Source organism: Myodes glareolus, chromosome X (genome assembly GCF_982192425.1).
Source record: "Myodes glareolus chromosome X, mMyoGla1.1, whole genome shotgun sequence".
NCBI classification, from domain to species: Eukaryota; Metazoa; Chordata; class Mammalia; order Rodentia; family Cricetidae; genus Myodes; species Myodes glareolus.
Window position 1 is genome coordinate 100155924 of NC_142053.1, and position 18923 is coordinate 100174846.

The following is an 18923-nucleotide window of genomic DNA, read 5'->3' on the forward strand; positions in this document are numbered from 1 at the left end:
ATTCATATTCTTTTTTATTATTTATGCATTATTCATCAAAATTTTCAAGAGACTTTGGTAACATACTTTGAGAAAGATTTGTTTTACAATTATAATCATCATTCTTGAATTGTTTCAGTATTTTAAAACAGGTTTAACTTTTGTAAATTAAATAATATTACCAGAGAGAGAGAAAAAAGAGAGAGGAGTATAATGTGTGTTAGGGGCATGTGTGATATCGCTTTCTTCACCCCAGAATGGTTTATTCTGTTTTCATAACCTATGTTTTCACCTGTGTTCCTTTCCTTCATATCTATTCTTATCTTTTCACAGTTACCTTTCGACTTTTATAACCCCACTCCCAGCCCAATACACACAAATTTAGATTTAAAGGCAAGGAAACATGACATATTTGTCCTTTTGAGTCTGACACATTTTGCTTCACACAGTGCTTTTCATTTCTGCCCAATTTTCTATAAATATAATGTTTCGTTTTTCTCTGTAATGAATTAACATTTCATTGTGTACAGGTACTGTATTTGTTTTATCAATCATGATAAAACATTTTTCCATTATTGCTAAGACTTTTCTCATACTATCTCTTTATATTTGTACCACTTACCCTCCTCAATCACCCTGGAAGCTAGTCACCGCCTAATTTGTCTTCTACCTTTCTTACTTTGCCAGTTTAAGAATGTTATAGAAATTCAATCATTCAATTTGTGACCTTTTGAGATTGCCTTTTTCACACAGAATTGTGTAATCAGTTGCTGTTCAAGTTCTTATCAATACCTTCTTTACAACTATATCTGAGTAAAGTATCTACCTAGGGCTGTTCTGTGGTTGGTTTATCCATTTATCAACTGTAGGACATTTCAGATATTCCAAGTTTTGACCAATACATATAAAGCTGCCAAAATAGTCATGTAAAATTTTTTAAATCAGAATTAATATTCAAGAGTATAATTACTTAGTGTTTTAGCAAATGAGTATCTAACTTATTAAAGATAATGGCAAAGTTATTGAAATATTTTATATCTATCAGTAGTGTGTTTAGCAAAGTTTCTTCAAATTCTCACCATTATTTGGTGATCTCAAATTCTGACTTAAAATTTTTTTAACTTCTAAGTGTAGAACATAATGATAATCATAATATTAGATTCTCTAATGGATAATGTCATCGAATAGCTTTCCATGTACTCTTTTAAAACTATATTTTGGGGAAACATTTAGATATAATATTAAAATTCTTACATCCCAGTTCCCTCTTCCTCCCCTTGTCCCATTCCTTTCATTTACCATCCAGCACCTCATTCCCCCATCCACTCCACAGAGAGGGTAAGGCACATTACTTTAGGGAAGGTCCAAGGCTCTCCCTACTATATCTAGGCTGAACAAAGTATTCATCCAAAGAGAATAGGTTTCCAAAAAGCCAGTACATGCAGTAGGAATAAATCCTGGTGCCACTGCCAGTGACTCCTCAGTCTGTCCCAACCATGCAACTGTTAACCACATTCAGGTGGACCAGTTTGGACCAAATTTTGCTCTTTCCCTGTCTGGCTGGAGTTGGTAAGCTCCCATTATCTCAGGTAGACTGTTTCAGTGGGTGTCCCCATCATGGTCTTGACCTCTTTGCTCATATTTCACTTCTCCCACTCTTCAACTGAAGTTTGGAAGCTCAGACCAATGCTCTGCTATGGGACTCTGCCACTGTTTCCATTAGTTGCTGGATGAAGGTTCTATGATGACATGTCTGACTACAGGGCAAGATCAGATCAGGTCCCCTCTCCTTAGGGTCTTAGGGTCTTTACTGGTGTCATCCTTGTGGATTCCTGGGAATTTCTCTAGAGCCAGGTTTCTTGCTAGCCCCACAATTGTTCCTTCAATCAAGATATCTCTTCCCTTGCTCTCATCTCTGTCCTTCCCCCATCTCAACTATACTGTTCCCTCAAGTTCTCTTCCCTCTCCCCTTCTCTCCTTGTCTTCTACCCCCTCCCCTGCTCCTAACTTTGTCAGGTGATCTTGTCTATTTCGATTTTCTAGGTGGATCTTTATATGTTTTTCTTAGGGTTCACCTTGTTATCTATTTTCTCTAGGATCAGGAACTATTGGCTCAATGCCCTTTGTTTATATCTAGTATCCACATATGAGTGAGTACATACCATATTTATCTTTTGGGGTCTGGGTTACCTCACTCAGGATGGTGATTTCTAGTTCCATCCATTTGAATGCAAATTTCAAGATGTCATTGTTTTTTACTGTTGAGTACTACTCTAATGTGTAAATGTGCCTCATTTTCTTTATCCATTCTTCGGTTGAGGGGCATCTAGGTTGTTTCCAGGTTCTAGCTGTTAGAAATAATGCTGCTATGAATATAGTTGAACAAATGTCTTTATAGTATAATTGAGCATCTTTGTATTCCTGGTTCCTGAGGTAGGTTGATTCTTAAAACTTTTAAGTGTTCACTATGGTATTATTGACTTTTGATTCAGTATCTCATGGTAGAGTTCCAGAATTATTCAAATTTCTTAAGTCAAACTTTACATTAATTAACAGTTCATTATTTTCCCTTTCTCCTGAAAAAACTCTTCAAAGAAGTGTCTAAACATAACATTTGTCCATTCTTTAATTGGGTAGCTGGGGGTTGTCATTTGTTTATTTTATGTTGAAATGCAAGAACTCATTATATTTTCTAGATGTGAGCAATTTGTCAGACATTTTATTAAAAATACATTCAATAATTTCTCTTTTCTTAGTCTTACCGTAGTATTTATCAAAAAAGGTATAAATTTTGCTAACATCAGGCTTATTGAATGTTTTCTTTTATGGGGAATATTTTAAATATATTAACTAATAACTATTGACCATTTCTTGTATCAGCAAAGTTTTCTTCATTTTTCTATTTGCATTTAGATCTATGATTCAGTTTGAATTAATTTTTGTATTTCTATGAAGGTTAGGTTGAGGGCATGCATTTTTTCTTATAATAGTCTAATTGCTCTACAACTACATGTTGAAAAGTTTATCCATTCCTCCATTGACTTGCTCTTATAAGCTAGTCAAAAACAGTTGGAAATGTTTCTGTAGGTTTAGTTCTAGGAAAAGAGTTAAAGTGTCAAATTTTCCATTTTTAATATCATGTTGGTACATAAAATGCTTCAGATGTTTTAGCATTTCTGATTTTAGATTTGTGGATTAGGATTCTCGGTTTATTTGTTATACATATTACTACATTAAAATAATAATTAAGAAAAAAAGTTCTAAAGCCAGCATTTTGAAAAAAAGTATCAGAATGCACATAATGAAACAGGGATTTAATTAATATGTAATTAAAATAATCTTAAAATGTTAACTGAAACACAGAGCTTAGGTATACAGTACAGGAACAGGCAAGATGAATGGATCTCATTAGGAAGGGAAAACAGAATAGATACTTATGGATGGATGGGGGACTAGAATTAGAGGATCAAGGAAGGAGGGGGAAGAGGAAGAAGAGAGAGAAAATACAAGAAGAGATGGCTAAAATTAAGGGCCATATTAGTAGTAGTATGGAAACCTAATACATTAGAATCTTCTTTAAAAATACATACAAATAAAATCATAAAATAATGCGGGAGAGAGAACTGAGCTCCAACTAAACATTTCTTGTTACCAAATAAAGCTTGTAGTACCTGGAATCGATTACATATAATTCTGATGTTGGCCCAAAGGATTACATCGGAATGTACACATAAAATTGTGATGTTGGCCAAAAGGACTACATTGGAATACTTAGACAATACAGGTTGTTGCCAAAACTATAGGTTGTTCTCCACAAATTGATGACAAGGCCCTATAGCTGAAGACATCTTCACAACACATTGATCATGGAGAAGCTAAGCTGATGCCTACATAGAACTTTTACACCATATATGTGACCATCTTTGGTAAGGAAGGTACTCTGGACACTATCAAAGGAGAAACAGAAACACCAACCCAGTCACAAACCCTTTGTTTTACAATAGTGCCCTGCCTGAAACATATTGCTAAGGCAATGGTGGCACAAAATTCATGGCAGTAACAAACCAAAATCTGATTTGACTTAAGGCCCACCCCACAAGATGGAGCCCATATCCAACACTGCTCAGGAGGCCAAGAATCTGAGACTAGATAGCCCAGAAACCTAGGATAAAGCTAAATACTACTGTTTTAAGGAATACAGCAATAAAATAATCCTTAATGACATTCTGCTACACTTGCAGCTAAGTGCCTTGCTCAGCCATCATCAGAGAAACTGAGAAGCTTCATCATGCACGAGATGGTAACAAAGACACCCAGAACCAGCTGATACACTGAGAGTGAGAGACCTTGAAACATTTAGTTCTTAATGGGCTATCTCTAGTAAATTCTACCTCTCAGAGATCAGGGAAACATGTGGAGGAGGAGAAAGGATATCAAGGAAACAGACTGAGAACACACAGAGATGAGGCGGCATGCATAGGGCCTATACAGGTCTGCACCAGTTAGGGTCCTAGAGCTGAAATAAGTGGACACATACACCCAACCCTAACCCAGAAAGGATCTTGGGTGGTTCCTTAACTCATAATATTATGTCAGAGCTTTATTTTATAAAAATTATTCATACTTATTTATTTTATTGTAAAATTTCTTTATGTATATATTATGGTTGTAAGGCTTTAGGTTTTGTGTTTTTATGGGTTTCTAAATGTGGACAAGTGAGTCTCTTCATTTATGTTTCTTGTGTCTTTTCTTGGGTTCTTTTCCTTCTATTTGTTTGTTCTGTCCTACTATGATTTGCTTTTGTTTTATCTTAGTAAATTTTACTTATTCTATTGTTATCCCTTCAAAGTCTGTTTTCTACGGAAAGATAGAAAAAGGGTGGTTGCAGATAGGAAGTGAGGTGAGGAGAGCCTGGGCGAAGTAAATGAAGGGGAAACCATAAACAGGGTTGAAGGGCAGGGAAAAGGCAGAGAGAGGAGGAGAGAAAAATGTAGCGCTCAATAAAAATCAATAAAAAAAAAGTAAAAAAAGTTAAAAACTCAATTTTCAATAATATAATTGTTTACATGTGGATACATCACATAGATCCTTTCAATAAAATTATGCATATATTTGTACACTGAATGGACTGATATTTGTATTTTAAATGACTATTCTAGAATATAGTTTTATGATACATATCATAAAATGAAGATTCATCTTTACCTCTATGTTGATATTAAACAATAATCTTTGTATCATAAAATGGTATATTAATTGGAAAGACTGAGTATGGTAAATATAAAAATGAACTAGGACAGAATTCCTTTCATTGGAAATCCTAAATATATTGTTTTATATTGAAGTTCAAAGACGGACACATTTTTTAATTTACTAAAATACTGAACATAAATTCAAGCATTGTTACTAATATAGCTTCACTGAATAAATGACTCAAGAAAAAAATTGAGATTGTAAAAATTGTTATTTAAAATTTACAGATTTAATGATCTGGGAAAAATCATTTCATGCCAATATTCCTTTTTTCACGGTTTTCTATATTGGTTGAAAATTTCCATATGTTATGAAGTGATATATTTTTAGCTATACATTTAAAAATAGTCTCCTTTAGGGGTATGAGTTTGAAAAAGAGCAAGGAAGGATATATGGAATAGTGAAGGGAAGAAAAGGAAGGAATAAATGATATAGTTAAGTTATAATGTCAAACTTCAAACCAAAAGCAGTCTGTTTTAAAACAAACTCAATGGGAAATATGTTGACTTAGAGAGCTATTTTGTAAGTACTAAAAAGTCAAAAAAAAATGAAAATAAAATGTGGATAATTTGGTACTTACTCATATAAACAAAAATTACTGCTATTGTTTTGAAAACAACTGCACTAAAACTGTAGTCCAAATTGGCTAAGAACCAGACTGTTAACTGTCTTATATTTTCCAATCCCATGAACACAGTAATTACCTCTGTTGACTTATATCTTCATTTCATCCATTTCTTTTACTGTATAGCATATAGATCCTGTACATACTTGTTAAATTCATAGTTTATTTTTTAGAGAAATGATATTTAGTTTCAAGTAGATTATTGCCTGTAAATGATACATAATTTGGGCTTTGTATTTACTTACTTTGGCAGTTCTGGTGGTTGAGTCTGGACTTTCTACATTGTAGGCAAATGCTTTACCATAGAGCTACATTCCATATTTACTCTTTTTTAAATTAATATCATTTTCTTAAAAATACATGACCTCAAGCTCACTCTCTTAATACCTGTTTAAGCATACCATATTGTCTTTACCTGTAGACCGTGTTGGACAACAGATTTCTAGGATTTTCTTCTAGAACTTATTTCTCATACTATTCCTCATAATCTTCACAACATTCTCTTTTCTGTCTTCATTGGCTTTGAAGAGTTCTGATGCTATTAAGTATTTGCTGCTGATCTTGTAACCTGAGATCTTATTTTTAAGTAGTTCCCCTTTTTTAGGATAGGTGGAACATCAACAGAGGCTTTCTATAACATCTTTAAATAAGGACAGTTTACTTCTTGTTTCCTATATTTATTTTCCCTGCATTTCTATACTGGTCATAACTTGTTTTTTTCCCTCTCTCAGATTTATTTATCCTCCATTGTTTTGCTCATGAGTATTTCATCTGTATGGATATATATGCAACACATGTGTGCCTAGAGTCTGTGGAAGTCAGAAGAGGATATAAGTTCATTGAGATTATGAATGGTTGTTCTCTACCACATGGCTGCTGGCAATTGAAGCAAGATCCTCTGCAAGAGCAAAAAGTAGTCTTTACATAAATCTGCTGATATTTCTATTTCTCCTATTCTCTAGAGCAAATATATCAAGCAAACATGGCACAACAAGTTACAATAAGACAAGGCACATATCCTCATATCAAAGTTGGGCAAGGCAACCTAGTAGGAAGAAAAGGGTCCCAAGAGCAGGAAAAAAAGTCATAGACATCTCCTACTCCCACTGTTAAGAGAACCACAAGAACATAAAGTGGCACACTCAACTGTCACATATATGTAGAGGAACGAAGTCAGACCCATCCTTGCTCTGTGTTTGTCACTCTAGTCCCTGTGACCTCCATGAGCTCTGGTTAATTGATTCTGTGGGCCCTGTTCTCCTGTTGTCCTTGACCACTCTGAATCCTACAACCCTTCTTACCCATCTTCTGAGGGACTTCTGTACTCCTCCTAATGTTTAACTGTGGGGCTCTGTATCTGCTCCCAACAGTTGCTGGATGAAGCCTCTCTGAGGGTGATTATGCTAGGCCACAGTTCCCCTTTATGACAGAAAAAAAAATGTCATGTCATTCCAGGTTTCAGAGATTCTCATGAAAAATTCTCTGTTTGAATTTTTTGCCTATACACAAATTGCACTTTCTCCTCTGTTAGTTTAAAGACTTTCTGTTTTATTCTTTTTGTGGTTTAACTCTGATTAGTATTTAGCCTTTGTTCACAGAGTTCTGTGAAGCTGTAGGACATTGTCTTCACCAATATTCTCTTTTTCTGTCTTCATTGCTTTCAAGGGTTCTGATGTCATGTACCATAAATCTCTGAGCATCAATTCACTTTTTCTCTGTTTATTTTCTTTCTTATTCAATCTGGCTACTATCTATTGCTCAATCATATACACAAATTCTGACTTCTGTCCTCTTCACTCTGCTGATGAGACCATCCAGCCAATTATATTTTGATCATTTTTATCCATTCAATTCTAAAATTTCATGTTCTCCATGCTTTTTTCTCTGAGATTTTCTGCTTCACTTGTGGTAAATAAGATTTTAATTCCTTTTTACAGCTATTCACTTTGATAGAGCTCTTAAAATAAATTTAAAAAGTCTTACTTCATGGCTCTGGCTAATATGCACTTAATAGAGAGACCATGTATAAGGACAATAAATTGTACATTTCTTCCTGTTAAATATCATTACATAATGTAGAGAAAGAAATGTACTTAAAATAAGGTACTTGAGTGTTTGAGATGGAAAAGATGGTGAACTCATAGAACCTTCATCAAGCAACTGATGGAAGCAGATGCAGAGTTACATAGCAAAGCACTTGGCTGAGCTCCCAGAGTCTAGTTGAAAGGAGGTAGGAGCATTAATATAAGCAAAGGGATCAACAGTATGATGGGGATACCCACAGAAACAGCTGACCTGGGTTATTGGGACCTGATTGACTGTGAACTGACAGCCGGGAAACCTGCATAGTACTAAAGTAGGCCCTCTGAATATGGTTGACAGTTGTGTGGCTGGGGGAATCTGTGGGACCTCTGGCAGTGAGACCAGGATTTATTCCTATTGCTTGAGCTGGACTTTTGGAGATCACTCTTTATGAGGAATACCTTGCTCATCCTAGATACAGAGGAGACGGCATTGGTCCTGCCTTAAAATGATGTGACAGACTTAGTCTTAACCCTCTAAGGAGTGGATGGTGAGTGGGGGAAAGAGGTGGGAGCATGGGGGGGAGAGAACTGGAATTGGTATGTAAAATGAGAAAAGATTGTTTTCTTAAAAAAATGTTAAGTAAATAAAATAAAAAAGAAATTATGGTGCATATACTTGCACCTACTCATGTAAACTACAAATAAAAATAAGGAAAACAGTTGTGCCTTGAATCAATAATTTAAGCTTTAGCCTCAAAAGTAATATACAATTATCATATTTATAACATTGAAAGTGGCAAAACAATAGAGAAAATTAATAAACCAAAAAGACAGATAGTCATAAGGATCCTTCACATTGAGAAAACATCAATAATGGTGAAAAAGAGAAGAATGAGAAAACACAAATCCTAATATTAGGAATAAATGGATAATAAAAGACCACACACTATTTCACAAAATATTTGACAACATAGTTGAAAGGGAAGAAGCAACTAGAAAATTGAAATTTTCATAAATCATTCATGTGGTAATAAGCTAAGGAGTTGTATAACTATTAAATCAATAGAAATTGTAATTTTAAAATTTTTACAAAATATATGGCCATGCCCAAACAGTTTTATTAGATATTTACATATCAAACTTTAAAAACTAAATTATACCAATTCTAAAACAGAAGAAAAACAAACAAGTCTGATACTCTTTGATTAGTTCAGAAATATGAAATATTTGGAGGGAGGGGGAGGGAGCTGGAGCTTCCCACAGGGCAGGAAACCCTGACTGCCCGGGGGGACGGAGGGGAGGGAGGGGGGGAGTGGAGGGAGTGGGAGGGTGTTGGGAGGGGGGGGCGGAAATGGAAACTTTTATAATTTAATAAAATTTACTAAAAAAAAAAAAACAAAAAAAAACAAAAAAAAACAACAACAACAAAAAAAAGAAATATGAAATATACAATAGGATTTTATTGAGCCTCAAAAAAAGTAGAACTCTTGACATTTTTCTTAATTGCCCACCAGAACCAGTTAAGACTCTATTACTGAAAACACCACTCTCCTTTGTTTTGAAGAAGGGAAATCAAGCTCTTAGTGAGCTGAAGCTTCCTTCTTGCTAGTTATCTTTCATACTGCCAGAAGGTGCTGTTTGGTTATTAGGGGAGAAAAGTTATTAAAGGTAATAACCAGATTGTGAACTCTATACCCTGCAAAGTAAGCATGCCCGGCAATATGTACTCCCTAGTGCAATAATGGTATGACTATTGTGGACATAACCAACTGGTGTCAATTGGCTTTGAAGCCTGCTCCACAGGAAGATATTTATTCCATGATACAGCAAACCTAATCAAAAACCTGTGGCAGTGAGGAAATGTCAGACTCTAGTAGAGAACCTGCTACTGAGCATTAGCTAAATTTATGTGGCTCCATTCTGTTTTCTAAATATTTGTGATTATACACACAGACAAATGCTACTTCTATCCTTAATCAAAGCTTCTCTTTGCAATGCATTGTGTGAATGCAGAAGTTTGTGGTATCTCTAGGTTATGAAAGTAAGTGAAATTTGAGTTGCCCAGCCATAAATAGAGCATTTATTTTGCGTCTTCTAAGGCTCAGTAAACATTATGTAAGAGGGAATAAAATGAGCATAAGAACAAGATGATAGGAAGAGGAGCTAGGAAAAGCTGTGTTCTGAGTATGGTATAGCCTCACCAGTAATGTTTCCATAGTATCAAAGGATATTAGACCTACACGAGACCATGCCTGGCATTAGTCAATCAAGGATAGGAGATGAGCTCATGGAACTCTACATCTCCATGGTAAACTATTGGTTACTGAGGATTCTGGAAAATAAGTCACTATCTTTAGTTGATTACTCATGAATAAGCCTAGTAGGTTCCAGGGGACTATACCAAACATATGGTCACAATTGTGAGTCCAGGTAAACTTAGTGTATCACTAAAGAAAATGACATGAATATACATTTAAAAAAAACAGAATTGTAGAGCAGTGGAAGAGGGGTTGACTGGTATGGATGAGAGAGGAGAAAATGGATTGTGAACCCATTATATACATGTATGAAACAGATTTACTAAAAATCATAATTTAAAAAGAAGTAATATGATAATCAAAATGATATAGACAGTACAAAAACACAAAAACTACTGACCAGTATTCCATATGAATATTATTTGAAAATTCCTTTAAGAATTTCGTCATACAATAAGGAAATTATTTTCAAGGATGTGAATCTCATACAATGTTTAGGGAATCAATAACTGAAAGATATGTTAGGAGGAAAAAAAACACAATTTTCAATGAATGAGGTAAAAACATTGCAAACTTTAAAACCTGTCTCTATACAAACTCCCTGAAAAACAGAATTAGAATAGAACTTTATCAAAGTAATAAGGATCATTTGTCTACATAAGGTCTAAAGACTGACTTCATACTTATTATAAAAGCCCCTGCCAGCACTAATTTCAACAAAACAAGAATGTGACTTCTCAGTCTTCTTAATTACTGCTGTATGTTCTAGCAGTACAAAGAAACCAAAATGGACAGTTTATAAAGATTGCAACAGAAGGCATAAAACTTATTCTTACTGCATTTTTCAGAAAAATAAGAATTACTATTAACTTAAAAATACCTTAGCATTAATAAGTTAAAGAAACAAGATAAGACAAAACTCAGTTATAACAATTTTGCATTTGGCAAAATACAAAACCACTTCATGATCAAGCCTACAGAAAATATCAAATTAAATAGAGAGAAACTCAAAGCAAACTACTAACATCAAGAACAAGACAAGGTCGTCCATTCTTTCCATATCTATTCAATATAGTACTTGATGTCTTAGCTACAATAGCAAGGCAATTGAATGAGATCAAGGAGATACAAATCAGAAAGGAAGAAGTCAAAGTATCATTATTCGCACATGACATAATAGTATACATAAACAATCCAATGAATTCTACCATTAAACTACTACAGCTCATAAACATCTTCAGCTTTGTGGATGAATACAAGATTAACTAAAAAAATCAGTAGTCCTCTTTTATACAAATGAACTAAGAAAGAAATCAGAGAAACAACATCCATGACAATAGCCAATAACTATTTAAAGTATCTTAAGGTAAACTCAACCAAGGACGTGAAAGACCTGTTTAAAAAGAACTTAAAGTCTTTGAAGAAAGAAATTGAAGAAGATATCAAAATATAGAAAGAACTCCCATGCTTTTGGATGGGTAGAAATAATATATTGAAAATGGTCATCCTACAAAAGCAATCTACAGATTCATTGTAATCCCCACCAAAATTCCAACACAATTCTTTACAAACCTTGAAAGAACAACACTCAAATTCATACAAAAAAAACCTAAACAATCCTATGTATTAAAATAACTTATGGAGTTAGCACCATCTTTAATTTAAAGCTGTACAACAGAGCTATAGTTATAAAAAACTGCAATAAGCTGGCATAAAGCAGATACATTGATCAATGGAATTGGATTGAAGATCAGTCAAAAATCCACACACCAATAGTCACCTGATTTTTGGTAAAGAAGCCATAAATACATGATGGAAAAAAATGCATCTTCAACAAGTGCTGTTTATCTAACTGGATGTCTGCATGTAGACGAATTCCAGTAGATCTACATTCATCACTCTGCACAAAAGTCAAGTCTAAGTGGATCAAATACCTCAACATTAAATAAGACACACTGGCCTTGATAGCAGAGTACTTAAGGTATAGCATTGAACACATTAGTACAGGAGACTATTTCCTAAACAGAACAGCAACAGAACAGGAGACTATTTCCTAAACAGTTGTTTGTACAGCAACAACGGAGGCACTAAGATCAACAACTGATAATTGGTACCTCATGAAATTGAAAAGTTTCAGTCAGGTAAAGGATACTATGAATTGAAAACAATGGCAGCTTACAGAATGGGAAAAGATTCTCACCACCTTCACACTTGATAAAGGACTAATATCCAAAAATATGTAACGAACTCAAAAAAGTAGACATTAACAAACCAAACAATTCAATTAAAAAATGGGACACAGATCTAAACTTAGAGTTCTCCATAGAGGAATATCAAAGGTCTGAGAAACACTTAAAGAAATGTTCATTATACTCAATCTTCAGGGAAATGCAAATCAAAACTACTTTGAGATTCTTTCTTATACCTGTCAGAAGGACTAAGATCAATAATTTAAGTGGCAGCTCATGCTGTCAAGGATGTGGAACAAGGGGAACACTCCTTCATTGCTGGTGAGAGTGAAAACTTGTATAGCTTATATGGGGATTACTTGAAAATTTGAGAGTGGATATGCTTCAAGACCCAACTATACAACTCTTGGACATATACCAAAGGACACTTTTTCAACTATATTCATAGTGGCTTTATTCATAACCAGAAACTTGAAACTAGTTGTCCCTCAAATGAAAAATGAATAAAAAGTGACATATATCCATAATTATTACTGAGCTTTAGAAAAAAATCATAAAATTTGCAGGAAAATGGATGGAATGAGAAAAAAATTCATCCTGCCTCAGGCGACCCAGACTTAGGAAGACAAATATAGTGGGTTCTCACTTATAAGTGGATGCTAGCCATTAATAAAGGATGATCATTCTGTAACCCACAGACCAAGAGAGGCTAAAAGACCAGGAATGTTCTAGGAAGACACACATGGATCTCCCTGGAAATAGGAAGTAGATTTTGTGGTGGACTGGAAGATATGTGCGGTTGTGAACAGGAATGGTCAGGCGGGAGAGAAAAGTAATGAGAAAGAGAGTACAGGGGGATATGACTGGAATAGTGGGGCATTTAGGGCTTGATGTGGAAACCTAGCACATTAGAAACTTCCTGTACCCCATGAGGGTGACCCTAACAAGGACTCCCAGAAAAGTATGATAAGGTGCCTGATCTGCCCATCTTCTGTGTCAGGCAAGGGTTCCACTGTTACCCACACCTTTCCTGGTACAAGACATGCTGGGGCAATAGTGTCTTGGAACTTCTGGAACTGGCCAACCAATGGCTGGTATTAACTTGAGGCTCAAGTTACAAAAGGAAGTCCATGCAGTACACTGCCTGTATGGCCAGGAACCAGAAACTGGATGGCTCGGAGATCTAGGGTAGAAACAAGCACAACTGAGAAAAAAAGACAATGAAATTATTCTAATGATATTTTGTTATACTCAGATTGATGCACAGTTGTCTTCAGAGAGGCTTCTACTGGCAGTTGATGGGAACAGATGTAGAGGACCATACCCAAACATTAAGTGGAGCTTTGGGTTCCACAGAAGAAGGCAAAGAAATATTGCTGAAGACAGAAGTAGAGGATACCAGAAGAACAAGGTCCCCATAATCAACTTAGCAGGGCTCATAGGTCCTCACAGGAACTGTATGGTTTTAGCTATATGCTACTGAATATATGCTGTGACTTTTAGATTGGGGTTTTTGGGAAAATCCTAACAGTGGCAGTGTCTCTGACTCTTTTTGCCAGCTCTAGGGGCCCTTTTCCTATTCCTGGATTGTGTTGTCCAACCTTGATATAAGGGTTTATGTCTAGTCATATCACATATTGCTATGTCATGCTTAGATAATATCACTGGAAAGTCTCTTCTTTCCTGAAGGGAAAACAAAGAAAAGTGAGAAGAGAGGGAGGGGGTGCAGGTGGAGGAATGGGAAGAGTGGAGGGAGAGAAGACTGAAGTCGGGATGTATTGTATGAGAAAGGAATAAGTGAAGAGGAAGTAAACATATAAATGTCAAATATGCTTGTGAAAATATGTCAGTGTAATTTTGCAGTTAGATACAGCCGAATTCAATAGTCAAAAGATTTAACTAAGCATATATTACAGTGACGAAACTAAAAAAAAAAATTGTTACATCAAATGATGTCAAGGACACACAGAAATTGACCACTTGCAAACTGTTTCTAGGAATACAGAACAGAACAGCTACTCTAAAGAAAATTTAGCAGCTTTGTAAATATTTGAAAATACACCCACCATATACAATCAAATTTCATTTAGAAGCATTAGTAACCAAAAAATGAAAAAAATTTCTAACAGACACTTTACCTGAGTGTTCCCAGTTACGAAAGTAACAAACAGAAACTTGAAACCCTCTAGAGGCTTATAAGTTGGTGGAGTCAAACACAAAATTGATATGCACAACAGCCTAAATAACTACAAAGAATTATGCTAAGTGAATTAGTCCAATTTTAAAACATCACACAATAAAAAAAATCAATCTCTGTGGTGTTTTAAAATTGATAGAATTATATGAAGCGATCAGATTAGTTGTTACTTAGGATTAAGAAGTAGGTGAGGCCAGGAAGCAAGTTGGGCCATAGAAGAACAACACTCAGAGTTTTTTAAAAATAAAAAATTGAATGAAATTTGCCATAATTAATATAAAAGATAAAAAATTCATTATACAAAAATGATGGTAACCTATGTCTGTCTCCGACATAGGAAATTTATCTATACATACACAAATAAATATAAGGTGAATTATACCATTACATCAATGCCAAATTTATTTGTGATTATCTTGCAAGGAGGTTTCTGTGCCAAGGTAAGACAACATAGTAAAAAAAAATTCTTTTCTAGTTCAGGGAGTTCTGACAATTATAAATAAGAATTTTTTTATACCTTTTAAACAAAATGCTTAGAATCTAGAAATATGGGCTTTAGTTTTTAGGAATGTGGGTTTTAAATTTCACCTTGTTATTGCTCAATATTAAAAATAATTCATTACACGTGTGCATTTGTTACAAGCCTGAATCAAGATATTACTGTACAAGCATGTGTAAACAAAAACTTATAATATAGGTAATTTATGGCATTTATAGTGTAGCTTCAAGCTCATGTATTCAACCCAAAATCTCAATTTGCTTCTTTAAAATATAAAAGTTAATTTTTTCACCTTTTGTGAAACTTGAAAATGAAGTTTAGCTTTCAGCTCCCTTGATTTAGCTCCCTTGGCTTTAGCTCTTTTGATACAAATCTCATCAGTTTCAATCCAGGAGCAAAGTCAAATTTTCATTTTGATTATACTTTGCGGGGGATGATGAGTATGTTTCCCTAGTAAAAAATGAAAATTTTGAAGATCAAAATACTATGGGGTCTGGAATTAAGGAACTTAATAATTTTTCATGTTTTTCAAGCATTCATTTATATAAAATATTTCCAAGTATGCTTCCAAGTATAAAATGCAAGTTATTTTTAATTTTTCTTTTTTTAATTTATTACATTATTACATTAAAACAAAACAATCCAAGTTCCCATTCCCTCCCCTCTTTCCATTCCCTCCACACACTCTCCCACCCCACCCCCATCCAATCCTCACAGAGGGTAAGACACATTGCTTTGTTGTAGGTCCAGGCCCTCCCTACTATCTATATACTATCTATATCTAGGCTGAGCAAGATATACATCCAAAGAGATTAGGATACTAAAAATCTTGTACATGAATTAGGGATAAATCCTGGTGCCACTGCTAGTAGCCTCCCATTCTGCCCCAGCCATGCAACTGTCAACCACATTCAGAGGAACTAGTTTGGTTCTCTGTTTGTTCCTTCCCAGTATGGCTGGAGTTGGTGAGCTCCCATTAGCTCAGGTAAACTGTTTCAGTGGGTGAACCCATCATGGTCTTGACCTCTTTGCTCATATTCTCATTCCTTCTACTCTTCAACTGGACTTTGGAAGCTCAGTCTAGTGCTCGGATGTGGGTCTCAACCTCTGTTTACATTAGATGCTGGATGAAGGTTCTATGGTGATACTTAAGATAATCATCAGTCTGATTACAGGGCAAGTCAAAATCGGGTCATCTCTCCTCTATTATTTAGGGTCTTTGGTGGGGTCATCCTTGTGGATTCCTGGGAATTTCTCTAGAACCTGGTTTCTGCTAACTCTATAATGGCTCCCTCAATCAAGATATCTCTTTCCTTGTTCTCATCTCTGTCCTTCCTCTATCTCTACTATCCCATTCCTTCAAGTTCTCCCCAACCCGTGCCTTCTCTTCTCCTCTTTCCTTTCTACCCTCTTTTCTCCCCTCCTGCACCCAATTTTGTCAGGCAATCTTGTGCCTTTCCAATTTCCAGGTTGGTCTATATATGTTTTTCTTTAGGTTCACCTTATTGCTTAGCTTCTCTAGGATCATGAACTATATATAGGCTCAATGTCCTTTGTTTATGGCTAGTATCCACTTATGAGTGAGTACACACCATATTCATCTTTTTGGATCTGGGTTACTTCACTCAGGATAGTGTTTTCTAATTCCATCCATTTGCATGAAAAATTCAAGATGTCTTTTTTTTCCCACTGAGTAGTACTCTAATGTGTAAATATGCCACTTTTTTATCCATTCTTCAGTTGAGGAGCATTAAGGTTGTTTCCAGGTTCTGATTATTACAAATAATGCTGCTATGAACAGAGTTGAACAAATGCTTTTGTAGCATTATTGAGCATTCTTTGTTTATACGCACAAGAGTGGTATTGTTATATCCTGAGGTAGGTTGATTTTCAGTTTTTCTGAGAAATATCCATGTTGATTTCCAAAGTGGTTGTACTAGTTTGCCTTCCCACCAGCAATGAATGAGTGTTTCTCTTACTCCACATCCTCTCCAGCATAAGCTGTCACTGGTGTTTTTGATCTTAGCTATTTTCTCAGAGTTGTTTTGATTTGTGTTTCCCTGATAATTAAGGATGTTGAACATTTCCATAAGTATCTTTCGGACATTTGAGATTGTTCTATTGAGAATTCTCTTTTTAGTTCTATAACCCATTTTTTCATTGGGTTATTTAGAATTTTAATGTCTAATTTCTTGTGTTCTTTATATATTTTGGAGATCAATACATTGTCTGATGTGGGGTTGATGAATATCTTTTGCCATTCAGTAGGCTATCTTTTTGTCTTATTGACTGTGTCCTTTGCTTTACAGAGCTTCTCAGTTTTAGGAGGTCCCATTTATTTATTGTTCCTCTCAGTGTCTGTGCTTCTGGGTTATATTTAGGAAGGGTTCTCCTGTGCCCATGCATTGAAGGCTACTCCCCACCTTCTTTTTTATCAGGTTCAGTGTGGGTGGATTTATATTGATGTCATTAATCCATTTGGACTTGAGTTTTGTGCATGGCAATAGAAATGGATCTATTTTCATTCTTCTTTATGTTGACATTCAGTTATTCCAGCACCATTTGTTGAAGGTGCTTTTTTTTCCATTGTATAATTTTAGCTTCTTTGTCAAAAATCAGGTGTTCATAGGTGTGTGAATTAATATCCAGATCCTTGATTTGATTCCATTGGTCAACCTCTTTGTTTTTATGCCAACACCAAGCTGTTTTCATTACTGTAGCTCTGTAATAAGTTTGATGTCAGGGATGGTGATGCATCTGTAAGTTCCTTTATTTTACAGGTTTGTTTGGTTATCCTAGGTTTTCTGTTTTTCCATATGAAGTTGATTATTGTTCTTTCAAGGTCTGTGAAGAATTGTGTTGAGATTTTGATGGGGATTCTTTGAATACATAGATTGTTTTTGGTAGCATTGTCAGTTTTACTATGTTGATCCTACCCATCCAAGAGCTTGGAAGATCTTTCCATTTTCTGGTATCTTCTTCAATTTTGTTCTTCAAAGACTTAATGTTCTTGTCAAATAGTTCTTTCACTTCTTTGGTTAGTGTTATCTAACCAAAATATTTAAAATAACCCCAAGATATTTTAGGTTATTTGTGGCTATTGTGAAAGGTGATGTTTCTCTGATTTCCCTCTCAGCTTCTTTATCATTTGTGTATAGGAGGGCTACTGATTTTTTTTTGAGTTGATCTTGAATCCTGCCAGCTCACTGAAGGTATTTGTCAGTTGTAGGAGTTCTCTTGTAGAGTTTGTGGGGTCACTTATATATACTATCATATTATTTGCAAATAATGAAAGTTTGACTTCTTCCTTTCCATTTTGAATACCCTTGATCTTCTTTTGTTGTCTTATTGCTATTGCTAAAACTTCAAGAACTTGAATAGATATGGAGAGAGTGGATAGCCTTGACTTCTTCCTGATTTTAGTGTAATCCCTTTGAGTTTCTCTCCATTTAATTTGTTGTTGGCTGTCGGCTTGTTTATATTGCTTTTATTATATTTAGATATGTTCCTTTTATTCCTGATTTATCCAGAACCTTTATCATACAGGGGTGTTGGATTTTGTCAAATGCTTTTTCTACATCTAATGTAATAATCATATGTTTTTGTCTTTCAGTTTATTTATATGATGGATTACATGGATAGATTTTCATATGTTGAACCAGCCCTGCTGGAATGAAGCTTCTGGGATGAAGCCAAATTGATCATGGTGGATAATTTGTTTTTAATGTATTCTTGGATTCAGTTTTCCCATATTTTATTATTTTTGCATCCCTGTTCATGTGTGTAGATTGTTCTGTAATTCTCTTTCGTGGTTGAGTCTTTGTGTCATTTTGGTATCAGGGTAACTGTAGCCTCATAAAAAGAGTTTAGCAATGTCCCTTCTGTTTTTATTATGTGGA

The 18923-nt window shown here is 35.0% G+C and overlaps 1 protein-coding gene across 2 annotated transcripts in view; it reads right to left on the reverse strand.

Moving 5' to 3' along the window:
* Dmd (dystrophin) overlaps positions 1 to 18923 on the reverse strand; it is a 2257783-nt gene that overhangs the window by 2142281 nt on the left and 96579 nt on the right. The gene's annotated exons all lie outside the window — the stretch shown is intronic.